Source organism: Protopterus annectens, chromosome 3.part1 (assembly GCF_019279795.1).
Source record: "Protopterus annectens isolate FY-2018-M chromosome 3.part1, PAN1.0, whole genome shotgun sequence".
Lineage (NCBI taxonomy): Eukaryota > Metazoa > Chordata > Ceratodontiformes > Protopteridae > Protopterus > Protopterus annectens.
The window spans coordinates 917,392,266-917,413,003 of NC_056732.1; positions in this window are offsets into that span (position 1 = coordinate 917,392,266).

Here is a 20,738-nt window from a genome sequence, read left to right on the forward strand (position 1 = left end):
TAGGGTTAGTGTGTGAGTGGCACATATGAGGTTGGTGTTGAACAGATAGTCCATATACTGTAATAATATATTAGCTTACCATATGTGGCTGTGGCTGTGTTTACATTGATTGTGGTTATCCACTTTTACACAGGTGTATGTTACTCTGTGCTGCGGCATGCCTGTACAGCCTGTTATATATGAATGTACATGTGCATTCCCCCATAGGAAATGTAGGCCAGTGTTCAGCTGGTCTACCTGTAGCCTACACAGTGCTTTGTTACATGCCTAGCAGCTTAGTGTACTTACCCAATGAGATGTAATGTCCAGATATTTGCCAGATGTACTGCTGCCGGGCCACCATGACAGTCATGTATGTCAGACAGAGCAGTGGGATGCTGTACAGATATATGTCAATATCTAGTGGGTAGTATGTGACCATGGCTCCTCTGTACCAGCAGTTATTATGTGGCAGGACAGAGAGGGATGTGTGAATGCATAACCTATGGGGGCACACGTACACCAGTAGTTACGTGTTATACCCAACTACATGGCTGTTAACATCTACATTGTCAGGATTGGTCCGCATGTCATGCACTAAGGGTTATGTGTATACCTCTGGACTGTCCAGAGTGTGTCAGACTGTCCATACATATTGGCCATTATCTCTGCTGTAGTTCACAGGAGCATTACGTGCTAGCAGTGGTACTGTACTATTATGTCTATAGGATGTCTGTCAGTAGCATATGGAGCACATGTTAAATGCAGATGTGAGCTCCCACGCACACCATGTCTGTGAAGACACTCCCTATTACAGTAGCAATAGTCTACAAATATACCTGTTATACATACCTGACATCCCCTTGCACTACAAAGTTGGGACTATAGGGGCTGAGGTAGGGCTACACTCCATGCTCTGGACATATGGTGAAGATATATGTACATGTAATTATCCAGATATCTCTATAAACATACACATATACATATCGACATACATAGATGGATATGTATATGTACATATATACATATACACACCCATATATATACATATACATAGCAATATATGTCTACACATATACAAATAGAGATGCATATGGACATATTCGTATGGTTATGTACATATATATTGACAGTAGTAGGTATATCAGAATAGATATGTATGCACATATGGTTACTGATATCTACATATATACCAACATAACTAAGCATATCTGTAAACATAGGATGTGCATACATATATAGCTATATATACATATATCTATATATACATATACGTATATCTATATACACATATATCTATATATACATATATGTATATGGGAGCACTACAGAATCCTGAAAGCACAAAATCCTGAAGGCCATCAGGGGTGAGCTGCCCTAAGGTATATGGATGTACAGTACCATACAATACACCTTGGGTAAATGCAGGCTTTCTGCCACCTGCCATACAGACTGTTCTGCTTGTCAGTGTGCTTGTGATGGTGTCAGTTATGCCTTATGTAACAGTTACATCCCATTTTGTCAACTGAGGTCTTTACCCCCTAGGGATTGTCTACAGGGTGTAGATAGAGGCTGCTGAACTATACAACTGCATTACTTACTGTTGATTGTTTGGTATCCTGTGGCCCAGTCTGTCTTTACTATTGTACTACTTGTTGGCCTTGGCCTGGACAGCAACATTTGTTAACTTTTCAAGACTACTGTATTAGTATAACTGTTTCACAGTTGCATTACTCAGTTTATATGGATGTCCGTGTCTAAACAACTATACGACATGGAATATACAACTGTAATAGTACACAAATAAAGCTTTCCCATTTATGCAAACCTGTGTGTGGTGTAATATCCTTTGATCTCTATGTGAGTATATGTTGCAGGCAATGATTGTCATTTGAATGGGTGGCTCATACAGTCTCCAGTTGGTAAAGTGGTAACTGAAGGAATAGTGGCTGTTCCATATTGTGTGCACCTTCTACATATGTATCTTACTATACATATCTCTGCGTGTGTATTTGTAGTTACATATATATATATATATATATATATATATATATATATATATATATATATATATCTGTATTACCGCATTGTACATTCCCTGTGGGAGCCAGACTGTACTGCATGAAATGTTACTGATATCAGCCTGACATCATACAGGTGCTATGGAGTACTATTAACATCTTGTGCCCATGTCATGTCAGGTCCTGGTTATGGGATCTGCGTCACTTGGTAGTGCATTGCAGGACAGATATGTTTGGCTGTGGGGGGTATACCTATTCGTACAAAACGTATGTTGTTTGGGGCCTCTCAATCCCATTAACGGTACAGGTGGACATATATGTTCTTGTTATGTTCCCATAGTTATTTACAGATGTATGTCCGTATATACTTATATCAATATATATATATATATATATATATATATATATATGTATATATATATATATATATATATATATATATATATATATATATATATATATAAATATATAAATATATATATATATATATATATATATATATATATATATATATATATATATATATCTGCTTACATAAATATAACTATGTCCGTATATACCTTCATAGATGTATATATATCTGCTTAGATTTTATATATATATATATTTATATAAAACTTACTGTATATATTTAGACATATAGATGTAGACATATATATTTATAGATGTATGCATTTGTATGTATATATATATATATATATATATATATATATATATCTACATATATAGATATGTTGTATCTGTTTAGATATTAATATATATATACACACACACACACGCACTACATGTTGGAATACATTCCCTGTACTGTTGAATGACTGGGCTGGATAATATGTTTGTGAATACATCAGAGTTATGTATATCTGGCATGGCTAAGTGGTAAATCAATTTGGCTGTGGTGGGCAGGGTCCTGGGTTTGAGCCTTGTAAAGGCTGTTTGTTTTCTTGCTGGGCAGAACAAGGAGCATTGGATACAGAGTGATTAAGGCACTTTTGAGCTGTTGTAAGTGGGTTTGCATGGAGGTAAGCACTGCTAACTTCCGTTTACAGTTTCTTATACTCAGTTACCTTCTAAATTGCTTAACCAGTGTAGGCATTGCTTACCCCTGCACAAACAGTCTGAAACCCGCTTACTGCTGCTTAAAAGTGCTTACTGCCGCTTACCCCTACTCAAATTTGTTTAAAAGAAAAGAAAAAGGGGTTGATAAGAAAATGGTGAAAAAGAGGCACAAAGAGGGAAAGACAGTAGGGAAAATATCTAGGGATGTACAGGAAGGGTGTAGGGAAGATCCATAGCTGCCCATTTCTTCTACAGCAATAGCTGTGCATATACACTGAATTTGGAGGTAGATTTGAACACTCAACCCCCTGGGTGGGGGTGAGGCAACAATAATAAGTTGTGATGCCAATTAGACAAGATTACACGTGTCAAGTGAACATGTGTTTGAAATGGAGAGCTATGCATGGAACAAGATTTATTTTTGGGGAACAGATTGCCCCCTTTGTTTTCAGGTGAGAGTGAGATGTCGGTGAGGGGTAGTAGGTATATTTAGGGAGGAAGGTTGGGTACGTTAACAGACAAGACAAACAAGATGCATGTAGGGGCAGTATATGATACATGTGGGGGTTAAACACCTTGATGGGAGCAGTGTTGGGCAATTGGAAGCCCATGAACCCCCTAGTGGAAACACTGGGACTGTGGTCCCCACCCATGGGCAGTCACCACTGCAACTTCACAGCCCCGATGGTGGCTGTGCTGGGGTCTGAGTCGCAGAGCCAGACTGATGCTCTAGTTGCAACATGTGGCCCTTCAGCTGGTGTAGAAGATCACCAAGATGCTGGTTGAGCTCTCTATGCACCATGACCACGACCTGGTGACGGGTGACAGGTACCTGTCTGTTCCCACTCACAGAGGGTGAGCCCCATCCCCTGAGGTGGTTCCACCTGAAGGTGGTGCAGGACCAACAGACAGGGAGGTCCTGGGTTGGGTCCCAGACATTCCGGTGCCCAGTGCCATGGCCAGCTGAGGTGGGACAGGTGGGTCCACTGGGACCGGCCTTCCCAAACGTGCTATAGTGTTTAGATTTCATCATCATATGTGGGTTAGTAATAGTCAACACATTCCAGGGTTAGGTATTCAGCATGCATAGATATTCCCATTAACCCAGACACCAGATACGAACAGTTGCATAGCAAACAGAACACATGCATATATGGGACCACAGTGGTAAGAAGAACAGCATGCAGCTACATTGATGCCACCATGCCACCAATGTTGGAATAATTCAATAAAGCCCATGCATGGGAACAATTAAAATATTTATCAAACAATTGGACATTATCAGAACATAGGTGTCATTACATACCAATTGGGGTGGGTATGTTGATTATTGTTGGAGATATGGTGAGGGGAGAGAAAGATGTAAATTCCAATTAGTATATTCCTGTAGTCCACATTATTTTCCTATTCAGTGCTGTTATCTGTACCTTACAAGTCTTACTACACTACCCTATAGCTTTAGTTTGGACAGTGATATGACTGTCGTCATCGTTATACATGAACTGGGTTTACCTGCAGTATACACCTCTTACCTGGTATACCTGTGGAGGGAATGTTTGTTAACACTAACTAACTAACTGTTTCTACACATACTCCCAGATTCCAGATTGATATTGTGCACATAGCTATCCAGCTCTTTCTGCACAGACTCTGGCCATGTGTTGACCACATGCAGGTGTGCCAGGAAACATCTAGAATATTGCCCTCTTCAACCTTTAGTGACTTGACACAAGCATGTACATGCTTTCCTACACAGTTATATTATGTAGTACAGTGTGGGTGACAGTGATCAGTGATACTTTATTATTTAGAGAAGCTGCAACACTCACAATTCCCTACAATACCAGAGTGAACAGTACCAGTACAGGTTATAATGGTTTTTATTTCTCAGCACAGTGTTCGTACCTGACGTACCTGTGGGAGCAATGTTTGTCAGCACTACCTGACTGTTGCCACACAAAGTTCCAGATTACACATTAGTATCATGCACATACATCTCACTCTGTTACTGTACACATTCTGGTCACAGCTTGACAACATGGGGGTGTAGATAGGACATACTTGGCTTATTACTCTCCTAACAGTTTCAAGAGTTGCTACAGTGACAGGTTTATTCTCAGAGATGTTTGACAATCAGTTATATTCCTTGTTTGCTGGCTAAACATCTGGGATAATCCCACAGACTTACCAGGGGGGACAGGCAGCAGATATGGGCCCATATACTGGACATTCTGGCCTCATCTGTACAGTTGTGGGGTAAGATTCTGTATGCAGCCTACTTCCACTCACAGGATTCAGACCATGACTGTGTATCCTACAACTTTAACACTGTCCATCACAGTTGTGTCTGCTATATAGATATTGCTGTATATCTCCTTTCTTCTTTCTGTCTTATTAATCCCCTGTGGCTTTTGCATTCTGACCTTCTATTGCAACACTCTTATACAGATTTCCTAGAGTTATATTTTTAGGACAGTGTGGGTGACAGTGATGTGTAATACCTCATTATTCAGAGCAACTGCATCAGTCGCAATTCTATACAAAACCATTGTAAACTGTACCAGTACAGGGTATCATTCTTGTATTTCTGGGCACAGTGTTGTTATCTGGCAGACCTGTGGGAGAAATGTTTGTCAGTACTACCTGAATGTTCCCACACACAGTATCAGATTCCATGTTACTATTATGCACATATATCTCACTCTGTTACTGTACACTCTGGCCTCAACTTGACAAGTTGTTGTGTAAATGGGACATACTTGGCTTCTTAGTCTCATAAGGTTTTGGGGAGTTGCTAGTGTGCCAGCTTTGTTCTCATAGATGTGCATCAATCAGTTGTATTTCCTGTTTGCTGCCTATATGTGGGTGTCGTCCCACTGATTTCCCAGGGGGCAGGTTGATAGGCAACAGATATGGGCCACTTTACTGGACATTCTGGACATATCTGTACAGTTGTAGGGTCTGATTCTGTATGCAGACTACTACCACTGGCAGAATTCGAACCACGTCTGTGTGTGCTAAAATAACAACAGTTCACATCTCAGTTCCATGTGCTATTCAGGTTTTGTTGTCTGCATTTTCCATGTTTTCTGTCTATGTGTCTCTCAGTTGTACTAAATGGCCTCTGGGGATTACACCAGTCATATGCAGGAATTCCTACACATTCAATTTATGGTGCACAGTGTGGGTAACAGTGATTAATGCAACAGTACTATTACATGATTGCAAATCTATATTACCATATGATACCAGAGTATACACATGCAGTCCAGCAGTTAGACCTTTATAGTCAGGCTATTACACTTTTATTTACATACAAACTATATGAGACTCTTCCTGCCATATTCTCCGGCATATACAGTACTTGCCTTGAGAAATCCAGGTTTTATACAGGCAATTAATTTACTACTACTTTTAGTTTTATTTCCTATGACAGTAAATGCATGAGTATTACTGACCTGCCTCACATCGCAACCTCTCCAGGCAACTGACGTGGGCCTCCTGGTTCATGGCCCACTCCATTGCAGCTGTAGGGGATATAAGAGGAATATTTAGCCATACCTATCTATGATATACATGAGCTGGCAATTATTACACACATAGTGGGGTGATACTTACACACAACTGGAATATCCCCTGCCGCTCTAGCCTCTTGGTTCCACTGGTCCAAGAGGTTCCCCTTACACCACTTCAAGTCGGCATAGTGATGCCTGACCTGCTCACCAGTTTGGGGTATGCCAGTGGCACTGGTGAGGTCATGGACGAGACGGTCCCAGGCCTCCGCATTATATTGGGAGCAGTGGTACTGGCCCTGCAGCAGTCTCTGATCATGGTCTTTGACAAGGTGTCCTTCCATGACTCTGGACTCCTGGATGCGCCAACGCTGCACTCAAAAGTGCACACCTTCTGCCCTTCCTGACATAGTGCCTGCAAGGGGAAGCTACAACCAGTTATGGAATGTATTCCCACCTCTTGAGTTTAAGTAGGGCCAATTTCCTGAACTTTTACATGACTGGCCAGTTTTGAAAAGGCTAGGCTATGTGCAAACCTGCTTACCTAGGATTGCTATTGTTTAAAGGGTTATACCTCTGGGCACACTGAGTTAGCTAGCCTACACATTGCTTACACCTCCTATGCTATCCTGTGCAATGCTTAGCATTGCTTACATTAGACGTTGCATTATAATTCCTTTTTGGAATTGATTTATTATTCATTACACCTTATATGTATGCCTGGTATCCATGATTCATGTGTACGTACACTGTATGGGGTCCTTGTGTTTTAGTGGGGACTTCAACACTCTTATTACAATTACACCTGACTTTTGGACTTACTGCTGTACACCAGTTGACATATTTATGTTATGTAAATGGTTAAGGCACATATGTCTGTATATTGATTCCTTTCACAGGTTCAGTTTGATTTTACTATGGTGAAGACTTGTTTGCTGATGCTGATACCTTATTCTTCTGTACTCCTGTGATGGCTTGGTGGTTAACTACTTTCACTATGGTGTATAGGGTCTTGGGTTTAAGCCTGCATGGCTGTTTATTTTGTTGATGGACAGAACAAGGGCTGTTGGATACAGAGTGATTAAGGCACTTTTGAGCATTTGTAAGTGGGTTTGTGTTGAGTTTGCATGAGGGTAAGCAATGCTAACAACCGGTTACATATGCTTGCAGAGAGTAAGCTTCAGAATCGCTTAACCTGTGTGCACACTGCTTACCCCTGCGCAAATGGGCTTAAACCCACTTACTAGTGCTTAAATATGCTTACTACTGCTTATTGGTGCTTAAACCTGCTTACTAGTGCTTTATTCATTATGATACTGACACCTCACATGTGAATTTACTGCAGTACTCCAGTTCATAAATATATGTTATTTAGTGGGTTATGCAACATAAGTACTAGTCATAACGTGCTTTGCCATTGAAAATGGAATGTGCTGCAGTGGGACTCGAACTAGGAATGCCTGCTCGTAAGGTGAATGCTCTGTCCACTACATTATTGCTATGCTGCTTCATTTGCATATATCTTCCTTGTTATTCTCTTTAGCCATTTAAGCTGCATTAACCATAGCTAAGTGATGGGCACACCCGCGCACCTACGGTTAGCTTTAATCGGATTTAAAAAAAATGGGTTTGTTCAATTTATTTCTGTATTCTTGCTGTTGTACACAAGGGGGACTGTTGGTGGGGATATGCGGACACCTATGCACGGTCTTGTTCATTTCTTACCCCTTTCTGCTGTTCTTCATTGCGAGGGCGTGTATATTCTGAGAGCTCTGCTCTTAGACATGTTCCCTGCACTCTTACATGCTCCATGTAAGATTAGGAGCTTAGGCAGTGCATCTCATTAATATGCATGGCACGCTGCCGTCCTGCTCCTAAATGGCCACCTCCGTGCAGGACTAAGCTAGTCCTGCATGGAGGAATAGTAAATCCGGGGGAAATATTTTGAAAAGAACTGAGCCATGAATTTATTTGGAAGTTGACTGTTAGCGTTACCTTTTCCAAATAGTTTTTATGGTCTGATGAAGCATCCTTTGAGATGTGAAAGCACTTACCTACTTGATTAAAACACTTTATATGTTTTTATAAGCTGTGCTGTCATCTTTTTCTGTTTGTTACCTAGACCTTAAATCAATTAGTAATCCTGACAAATTTGGTGATTGGTGATGACTTTTTGAAGGAATAGTGACAACTATAACCGAAAGACAGGGCAAGGAAGAAAGATAGGTAAATGCGATCTTAAGCCCAAAGGAAAAGATCAATGGGTAAAACAGACCACAAGTAATCCATTAGAGGAGGTGTGCAGGAAAAAGGTGGGCCCAATGTGAGTACTGTTTTTGACAGAGCAAGTATTGTGCTTCCACAGGAACAATTTGATTTAGCTCTCTCCTTTTCCTCGGAGGGCGTGAGAGTGAAAGAGGAAGACTTGAAGGCCCGCTCTTCTCTTACCATGTATTAGGACGAAGTCATACAGGAGCAGCACTCTTGGCTTATAACCTTCTATCCTGCTATAAGACTTGTGTATCTAAATGCCTATCCTGCAAGGACTCCCCAACATAAAGTCAACCATCAAAACTACATCCTAAAGGAAGTTGCTGTCCTATACTCAAACTCCCCTCCATCCAAAGAATCAGAGAAACTTATAACCTTCTATCCTGCTGTAAGACTTGTGTATCGACCTGCCTATCCTGCAAGGACCCCCCAACATAAAGTCAAACATTAAAACTACATCCGAAAGGAAGTTGCTGTCCTATACTCAAACTCTCCTCCATCCAAAGAATCAGATAAAGTATGTCTGACCTCTCATCTAAGCTGTGAAGTTGAATTGTAATTGCTATTACATTAAAACTAAGACATTTTTACAGTTTAGTATTTTGTATTAAATCTCCCACCTGGACCCGGTACCCAGCAGCCTTAACCCCCAGCTACACTACAGGGTATTTGTCTCTCCTTGATTCGGATTGTCCAGCTCTGTCATTTGTTTTCTGCGCCTTCCTAAATAGCTTGAATGTAATTTTATTTTTTGTCCACTAGGTGGCTCCCTTCCCTAGGCTTCTATAAGCTTCTAAATATTCCTTACCTTTATCTCTTTTGGATCATTACTAGACCACTCTGAAACACTTTTTTGTCTTGCATTTTATCTATACTTTGTGTAGTCCCTTTTCCTTTCCTTATATTTCCTTCTACAGTCCTTTATCCCTTGTTACTGTATAACTATACTAGCGCTCCCCTCACCTCAAACCTCTAAGAAGATAGCTGTATTCAGCTGTTCACAGATTGTTTCTCTGAGCTATTCCTCCCTTGTTTCTTCTACATTTCTCCCTTACACTTTACTTCTATTTTCTCTGAAACTATCCTCCCCCTGCCTGTCCACTGCTCTCCTACCCCCTGTTGTTTTTCTAACTATTGTTCTATCCTGCTCCCCTCCCACTCTCTATTGTCAACTCTTGCCTGTACTATGGAGTTTTTTCCCTTGCTAGCACACTTACTTGGGGTTAGCCCCGCCCTAGTCTCCCAGTTTTTCACCTGTCCTATTCCCCTCCTTCTTACCTCATATCCTGGCTCAAATAGCATAAAGGTGGGTTGTCCAGCGTGGCACCATCTTTATTAGGCTTACTGTCCTCCTGGCCGCTGTGCACCCCTGGCCCAGTGTGTCTGCTTCTATCATTGTAAGTATCTGTATAAGTGTACTTGATGTTTGTTTCTGTGTAAGATACCTCCTGCAGCGTTTTATTTATTGTACTTGCTAAGAGAGCTAACTCTTGTCTATCTGTTTCTTGAGCTGTAAGTGTTATTTCTGTGGGTTTTTTGATTGCTCAGTGTAAAAGATTATTGCAGTGTTCAGCTTAAATCTGTCTAAGAGAATTTCCAACTGGCTATCCCTGCTCTAGCATTTTTTTTTTTTGCCTTTTCACTAGAATTGCCGATATCTGCCAGATAAGTTGGTTGCTCACTGTTTTGTTAATCTACACAATGTTGGGACATATTCAACACTAGAGTGTTATATGTCTTCTGCTTAAAAGCTTCTCTACCCTAACAATTACATGGCTACTAATGTGCTATTCTGCAGAGTTTAGCATTAGAATTTCCCATAGTTTGGAACTTTGACCAAGGGTGATTAAGCGTGACCATTTGTTTTTAGATATGTGTTGATTAAATAAGAATAGCGTATCTACAACTTTGTACACTGTGATGTTTCCACTTGGATAATCTCACCTCGCATGTTTTACGGAGCATCTGATATGAACCTCTGTTAAACTGTTAGCTAAACGGGCAGTATATTTTGCTCATTGAAAGTTCTGCCTCTCTACTGGAGCCCCCCATGTGGCTTGTATGTACTCCAAAAACATTGCCTCAAGTGTGCTGTGCTACTAGGAGCACTATCTAGCTTCAAATCAGCTGTGCATATGCGACAGTGATCATTTGCTACAATGTGCCATTATTCACAGAATTTGCTGTCTTCCATTTACCAGTTCTAAAAGTTTAGCATTTCAGAGGGGCAAAACATTGCTTGGGCACACTTTTTCAGGCTCAATGTGACATCTGAAGGGATGCTCGAACTGCTGTAAAACGCTGGCTAGTTCTGCATACTTTTTCCTTCCATAGCTACCTTACTCCTACAGGCAAAAGAATAGTAGCGTAAATTAACCCTGCTTATCAGGACTGTTATTTAGCTTCACATCAGTTGTGCATTCGTGATAGTGCTTATTGCATATGGGTGCCATTATTGGTAGTTTCCTCTGCCTATCCCTGCTTATTTCTAAGGGTAGAAATACTAGAGGGGCATAAAATTGCCTGGGCACACTGTGTTAGGCACAATTTTAAAATCTGAATTACTTTCTGGATGGGTTGCTAAAACTGCTGCAAAATGCAGGCTAGTTCTTCATAATTTTTTCCATAGCTACTTTTACCCTTACAAATAAGAGAGTAGCAGCATAAATTAACATTGCTTGATAAGAGGCTGTGCCCTCTTTCCCATTTCCTCCCAGCCTAAGTAATAACTATCTTGCTTAAAAGTGGATGCTCTCCTTCCACATAGAGAAGCCCCCACCAAACTAATACCCTTTTCCAATTAAATCTATTGGCCTACCACCACCTGTTTGTACTGGAAAGCATCTGCAATGATTTACTATGTGTTGAATGTACTCCCTGTTTCTGGTTAATGGAATTATATCCCATGTATATAGCCAAAAGTAAAGGTTTTTATATGCTGTATAATAGTTGTTTACCTTACCTTACTTAATCACCACTAGGTCCATGTGGACTGTCATTTTGTTCTACTCATGATCTATTGAAATGTTACTTTCTGATACTGTTAATGCCTATAGTCTAATCTGTACTAGTGTTTGCTAAAAGAAATGTGTTGTGATTTACCCTACATGGCTTGAAATTGAGTTAGAATATAGAATTCACCCTAGTGTTCAGCTTTTATAGAGCACCAATCTTCTAAGTAATTTGTAGCTTTCTAAGTAGGAGTGCATGTGTATGGTGGTTTATATTAATGCTTATCTGCCTCTCAAACTAATTGTTTAATGCCTAATGTTATAATTATTTACTGTCCATTTTTTAATCTACTACCTTCTTCTCCTCTCCCTAACCTACTTAGCTTATTACCTTATATCCTGCTGTAAGACATGCATATCTACCTACCTATCCTGCAAACCCCCCCCCAACATAAAGTCAACCATCAAAACTACATCCTAAAGGAAGTTGCTGTACTATACTCAAACTCCCATCCATCCAACGAATCAGAGAAAGTATGTCAGACCTCTCATCTAAGTTGTGAAGTTGAATTGTAATTACTATTACATTAAAACTAAGACATTTTTACAGTTTAGTATTTTGTATTAAATCTCCCACCTGAACCTGGTACCCAGCAGCCTTACCCCCCCCAATCTACCCTACAGGGTATTTGTCTCTCCTTAATTCGGATTGTCCAGCTCTGTCATCTGTTTTCTGCTCCTTCCAAAATAACTTGAATGTAATTTTATATTTTGTCCACCAGGTGGCTCCCTTCCCTAGGCTCCTATAAACATCTAAATTTTCCTTACCTTTATCTCTTTTGGATCATTACTAGACCACTCTGTAACACTTTTTTGTCTTTCATTTTATCTGTACTTTCCTTCTACAGTCCTTTATCCCTTGTTACTCTATAAATATGCTAGCACCCCCCTCTTACCTTGAACCTCTAAGAAGATAGTCTTATTCAGCTGTTCACAGATTGTTTCTCTGAGCTCTACCTCACTTGCTCTAGCCCACTTGTTCGCCCTGCGAGCTCACTCCGCTCCCCTACCCTGCCCCCAAATTCCACCCACCCCCAGTGAACTTAACCTTATACATCTCCAGCCACACCTCCATCATTTATTAACCATTAGCTCTCTCTATCTCATTTAATTACCTATCACCTGCTACCTCACTTTACCTAATTTTCCTATTAACAACTCCACCCTTTAACTTCCTCTCTATTTTATATCATATCTCCCAACCTCTATTATCCCATTTCTCCCAGCAATGGCTATTTTACGCAGGCCTGGGCTCTATAATGGGCCCTTCTTTCTCACTATTCTTACCCCCTACTTTTGCCCCATTTCCTTACTTGCTATGAATATCTTACCCTTACTAGATTTCATCTCCCCTTAATACAAACAACTTCAATCACTCCTCTAGCCTCACAAACCCACATTAACATAACATCCTCATCATCCTACATTCTACTACAATTTCATAGAACAACCCATATTAAGTATCCCTACACTAGAAAACAAATCTCTATTCTCTGTAAACTATTGAAACACCTTCATAGCCCTTTACAGCCCCTACTACTACATGGTGATATTCATCCTAACCCAGGTCCAAACAATACAATCCATTATACCCATAACTCTCTTCTCATAGGCCACCTCAATATACATAGCCTAAATAATAAAATAACCCAACTTCATGCCCTGATACACATACACTCTTTTGATATCCTTTGTCTTACAGAAATGTGGCTTAAACCAGCAACTAAGGACGGTGTTATAATCCCATCAGGTTATAACATCCTGAGATCTGACTGTCTAAATAAAAAGGGTGATGGGATAGCAATACTATATAAATATCAACTACAGGTTATACCACTAGATATTCAACCTCCCACACCCAGTAATGTTGAAAGTCTAAACTCTAAGCTACAGATAAAAGCTAATAAATCATTATATATAATTTGATCCTATATCCCTCCAGGCAACAACATTAATACTCTTGAAAATTTCCTCAACTGGCTCTCCTTATCCTACCCACAAGAAACCATACTCCTTGGAGACTTTACCATTGACTGGATCTGTTGTAACTCTGTCAAACCAGTTACTCACATAAACCTTTTTGGCGTCAATCAAACCATCACCTCCCCTACCAGAACCCATACACCAAGCAATAAGCAAGCCACCTTAGACTGGATACTAGTTAACAGTAATCCCCTCTCTTATAAAACAGGTATACTTCCTGATGATATCAGTGACCATTCTCTTACTTTTATAACTAGACAAAAAACCCTTATACCCAACAAAACAATCTTCAGAACTATCTGTAATAAAAAAAAAACTTCAAGACAGGGGTCACCTAAGCAGAGTCTGTATGGAATGGGGTAGAGGGACAGTGCTGTTAGCCTATCTGTGTAGGGCATGTGTTTCAGGTTTGTGGTAAGGCCTTAGTGTTTACAAGACCCCGGTGTGTAGGGTCTTCACATCTATATTATAAGAACGAACACTTAAAATGTCAAACACATCTTTGTCGACATGTTTTAAGCAAACGCTCTTATAAGCAAAAGCTGACAAAGTTGAAACCAACATACTCAAAATATTTTAGTTGTCCAACACCAATCCCCCACTGCTGCATTGAACATGAACTGCAAACACAGTACATTTCACTTGTAACGAACACTCTAAATATATGCTACAATCCTTCCAGGTTTCTAAAGTAAATGAAGTAACCATACCAATTGCCAACACTAAATCTCCAAAATTACACTTGACCAAAATGTCACTTTCCCAAAACACAAACCAGTTAACACACATACACTAATTTTTCTCTAATTTTACCCCAACACCCCCTGCTAATTATATATACCAACTCCGAGATCACAATAAAATTATGGTAAACATGCATAATTCATAATGTACACATTTTTACCTCACTGCTACATTTGCATGTGTTGGCCAACTATGACATTTCAAACTTAATGTTTTAGATCTTTAGAGCTTTCGCTTATAAGAGCATTCACTTAAAATGTGTCGACAAACTGGTGCTCAACATTTTAAGCGTTTGTTCTTATAATATAGACCTGAGTTTACATGGTCTGTGGTGTGCAGGTTTGTGGAGTTCTCATGTGATTTTTGCCTCTGAGGAGTCCATTGTTTGAGTTTATGTTTTGTTGCAGACCTCCACTTACATGGATGTGTGTTGTGCATGTGCAGGTGATGTTTACTGACTCCTTACACTGCATGGCACCTATGTTACTGCACAATTTGTTCTGCTGTGCACATTCTCCATTTGTCTGGGCAGTGGTTCCCCTTCTCCTTATGTGAGTCTTTTGTCTTCCTCTAGTCCAGTCACAAGCTTTGGCCACAGTGGCTGCTGTTATGTATTTGTAATTCTGATGTGACCGAGGTACATGCCGTTACATCACACACAAGGTTGTGGACTTCACACCTCTGAGTGTACCTGTTTATCAGGTTGTCCATCATTGCACCACTCCATTTGCTTTGGTCCTTAGATAGTTGTGTTGTTATATGTTCTTATGAGGCTACATGTGGGCCTAGCTGTCATACCATCACACATTAACATCTGAACATGCCTAATATGACAGTCAGACAAAGGCCCACACATGGGGACAGGGTGTTATTAATGTTCTGCCAAAACATAGACAGTTGGGAGACTGGTTTTGTAATTGCTTGTTTGCTCTTATGAGTATTATGTCTGCTTCACCACTGTCTGCCATTGCTGTTTTGACTCTTTCTTGTTTTGCAAATGGTAGGCAAATGCAATGTTAGGACAAGCAGAATAGATATACAAGGCATACATGTGCTCCTTCTGTGAAAACCAGTGTCATCCCAGGGGTATGGCTGTTGGCCAGTGACATGTTGTCAGTGCTGACACAGAAAGGTGCTGTCCTTTTATAAACTGGCATTTCACTGAGATACAGCTACCTGCTGTCCTACTAGGCACCATACTTCTCAACTTCTAAGAGCCAGACATCTGGACAAAGCCATAAGTAATTTGGGGACAGGGGGGTAAATACAGGCACCATTTTTAAGTATTGGTCTTACAAACCTAGAAAGGTTCATAGGTTCACAGGTTCATACTAGGCTATCTGCCCTAAGGCATTTATAAGCCTAGCCAGAGTGTGTATGGCTTTTGCCACCCATATTAAATTAATTTTGCTATGCCCTTTTTCAAGGTTAGTATACTGTGCCTCTGTCTAACAGTGACACAGAAGTGATACCCGGGGAAAACCTACGATCTCCCATCCACTCATCAAGATTCCTCTTGAAGAGAGTCAATGAGGGACTCTGCCTAACCTGGACTGGGATTTTATTCCAGAGTGAAGGGAGCCTCTGGGTTATGAATCTGTCCCTCCAGCATGTCCTATTTATTTCAGTGCTGAGGTTCAAGTCCCTCGAGCGCGTAGCTCGATGGGAATTGGATTTTCTGAGGTGCAGCATGTCCATTAATTCCGGGTTGGACATGGCTTTATACATCAGGCACAGATCGCCTCTGAGCAGGCAGCATGCCACTGAGTAGAGCTGGAGTTTCTTTAACCGGGCAGCATACTGCATCTGTTTGAGCCCCTTGATCCTCTTGGTGTGGTACTTTTGGGGTCTTTCCAGTTGCTGCAGGTGTCTGGTAAGGTACATCCCAAAAGGGGCATTGTACTCAATTATGGGCCTGATGAGGGATGAGTAAAGAGGCACGATGACCTCCCCTGATCTAGATGTGAATCCCTTCATGATTAGGTGGGCTATATAAAATGTTTTTCTAACCACTTTGGCCACGTGGTTGTCAAATGAGAGATTGCTATCAACTTGGGTCCCCAGGTCCCTAATTACTTCTTCTGTACTTAATGGATTACCACCTATGTGGTAATTTGTGGGCACTTGTTTTTGCCAAAGGGGATGACTATACACTTTTTGGCTTTTAGCTTGAGGCCATGGCTCTGGCACCAGTTGTCTGTTTCTATGAGGCCCTTTTGGAGCATGCTTGTGTCAGCTGGAGAGTCTATTATGGCGCCCAGTTTGCAGTCATCTGCGAACTTGGTCAGCCACAGTCCTTCCATGTTGGCCTGTACCTCCGAGAAATATATACCGAACAAGAGAGGTCCCAGGACTGAGCCTTGTGGGACGCCACTTGTAACTGGTTTGGAGTCTGACATGGCTCCAGCTATTCTAACCATGTGGGTTCTGTCCTTGAGCCAGTTTGCAACCCATCTAGTGACATAGGGGTTTATATTTAAGCTGATGAGCTTATCTATAATGCCCGAGGTGATTCAATAACAGGTATTGCATTAGCATGCGTGTTTCTGTAGGGTATGAAGTATGGCACTACAATCTGTTATTATTTTCTGAACTTAGTCTTATGTGATTTGCCAGTGAATTGCCAGACAACCACTATATCATGATATATAAACCACAAATATGATGCAAACCTCTGGAAATTCTGCAATAGATCTGTACAGTTGAGAGTTAGGGTAGGAACTGTGTAGGTTACTCCAAACTGTGTACTATCCATATGTGTGCCCCCCTGTCCATGATCTGTCCTGTTTTCCTGCATTAACAGATATTGACCTCTGGACAGTGTGCACAACCCCTACTGTAGGTGTAGTTAACATGCAGAATAGTTGGCACTGCAGTTCTTGGAACATGGCCCTGTCAACCACAGTACTGTACCTAGGCCACTAGGACACAACAGCCGAGAGTAAGTGCTGGCCACATCCTGACAGTATTAACCACACATATACATAGCTCATTGACCCCTGCATATTATGAATATGCAACAAGTTATCATGTTGATTGGGACAGCCCTGGCAATGTGTGCTCTGCTGCTATTTCCCTACAAACATACATGTTACTTCATTTCTATGGGAATATGGGTGTGGGGGGCACACCTGTCAACTGTACACATTTGCACAGACTATGCTGATATTTAGTTTACATTCTGGTTCCATTTAGCATAGTATTCTGCAATGTCTTGGAGACTAGAGGCATATCACTAAAGACCACAGGTCAGATTGTAATGCTATACATTTGAGTTTCAGACGTCTTACCCTTCAGAGCCTTACTGCAACTGCAAAACCTGCTGAGTTATCACTGTGTAAGTCTCTAGGGAGGTATTTCATCATTGTTGCCATTTGTGGGCCTTTGCCAGACATTTCTTTATGGTTTTCTATGGCTGACTTGCTGGGTGAGACCAAGGGGTGATTATGGGACCTCCACACTGACATCCATGCCTGTGATCTATGACCTCCCCAGTCAGTTGCCCCCCCCCCACACACACACACACACATACTGCAGTGGGATTTGTCACCTTTGGTACTACTGCATAGTGTGGGGGAGCCAGTATTGGGCAAATATTTCCTGGGGTCCCACATAGCTTTCAGTTGTCTGTTGCTATCCCAGTAGGCCACCCCATTCCCTTGCATGCATGCAGCGATACCATACATATGCTACCAGAACATACTAGTCCATGAATTTATTGTTAAGAAGACTGACTTACCTTGTGCCTGCAGCAGTTGTGAAGATAGTGCTTGAGGGCTGCCTATGTCAGATGCACGCAGTACATGGCCTATACATGGTGAGGTACAGGTAGTGTGATGTGTGTGGCATCCATTTTACTGTATGTATGATTCAGAGAGAGAGGTGTCAGTCCCTAGGTCCCTACAGGGTCAGCGTGTGTGTGCTATGCATTGCCTTTCTGCCAAGGCCAGGGGATACTGGGCACACCTCCATCTGCCTACAGGAGCTGGTTCAGGGGGTTCCTCCGCCAAGTCCCTCTGTGCCTTTGGGGACCATGGCAATGGCGGCGGGCTGTGTAGCCCTTCCCCATGCTGTTTCTGCCGCAGCTGTTTCTGCAGAATCATATCGTGCAGCAAGGCACATACTATGAACATGTGTGCACATGTGGCTGGAGAGTATCACAGGGCTTCACCAGATATGTCAAGGCAGCAGAACTGTGACTTGAGCATCCCAAACACACACTCTATAATTATCCTGGTTTGTGTGTTTGCCTAATTATGGCATTCTTGAGTGGGTGTGTGTGCCTTTTTAATGGGCATCATCATCCATGGCTCCACTGCGTAGCCAGCACCCCCCACCAAATGGCCATATGGGATGACCCTCCTGGCAAATCCCTGGTACAGCTGTGAGGAATGCCAGATTTGGGAATCATGATAGCTTTCAGGGCTGCCAGCGCACACATTAATGATAATGCTCTGGGCATGGCACATGACTTGGCAATTGCTGGAGTTAAAGCCCTTGTGGTTTACGTAGACCCTACCCTGTTCACCGGGTGGTGCTTTGATGTGGATGCGCATGCAGTCTATGTCACCAAGTACCTCTGGGTAGTTTGCTAAATGATGGAAGAAGTGCATATTGCTGGTCCTCTCCTCACAGGTGCTGGGGAAGTAAATTAGCTCACCGGCATGTGGGTAGCATGGCATCCAGGACTGGTGGAGTACCCTGGATGCAGATGCCTGTGAGACCCCCATGATGTCCTCAGTAGGTCATTGGACAGTACCTGTAGCTAGTATTCTTAAGGCTACACATACCTTGGTATCCACTGAGATGGGTTCCCCATTGTTGGTTCTGGGTCTGAGGTGAGGCCAGCACAGCTTGATGAGTTGCTGAATTATATGATGAGTTGCTGAAGTATGTTCCTGTCCACCCTGCAGTGCTGTAGAATCTCCAGATCATGTAGTCCCTGATAGGTTACACTGGGTCTGAGCACTCTTCTCTTCCTCCTCAGTCTGGGGCAGTTGTCAGCATTATCCTCCTCACAGCCATCAGCTTCTAGCACATACTTGATGTATCAAAGTGGCAGCAGCCCCTAACATTTTGTTGGTTAAAATTCCCCTGAGTGTGTACACCAATGGTGTACAGTTTGTGGGAAACAACAGACTGAAAGGTGTTTGCATAGTTTATACTGTTGTGCTGCAGATGTTGCCTGTGTGATTGGCTATATTATTTGTACTTCATTGTTTTTATTCTATTTCTCATTTTTCCCCTTCCCATTTCCACCCCATTTAAGTCCCCTGTGCACTGCACAAACCTTCTGTCCAAATGTAAACAGTTCTGCTTTTCCATTTTTTTTTAAGAGCCGGTGCATGCCATGCAAACATGTTTAGCTAAAGTAAACACTTTTAAGCAGAAAAGGCACTCCCCTGGATGTGAACACACTCCTCATTTCATAGAATTAGTAAACACAACCTCAGACATACCCCCTTGCTTATCTGTGCTTAGCTATGCTCAAATGGAAGCCATGGAGTGCCAATGTGCTTACACCAAACATGACATACCCTCTTTTCATTTCAGCTGCTTCTCCTGCTTACACCACTGCCTTATAGCTCTTACATGTTTAGGTGCATCCAGACAATGGTCTCCGATTTTGATATTCAGTAAAATGTGCTAATTTGCATAGCCTTGTTACACCACCACACCAGAGCCTTTCTCCTTAGCAACCAGTGTTAAATGTTATTGTTTTGATTCTGCATGTTATACACTATAACAGCAAAATGCAGATTTCACTTAGGATTGTCTTTTCACATATTTTTTTTTTATTTTCTGCATGATCTCATTTGCACTCCACTGCACTATGCTTAAACGGCCGAAATCAGCCCCCCCCAAAAAAAATAACTTTGAATTTTATACTTTTGCAACTCCTTTTCATGACAGTGGCCATTGGCATGCCTAATGGTCATAGTATGTGCTTTACTTTGAGCTGTCAAGCCCCCGTTTTGATTTTTGAAGAAATGTACACAGTCAGTAACTGAATACATTTCTGCAACAGACACTGTTCTGGCACGGATGCCTGTCTGCATACTGTATCACTGATTCACCTCATTTGCATGGTTTTCACCAGCAAATGAGGTAATTAGCATTATTCAGTGGTGTGCATGTCAGAATAGTGCTGGCAGGCT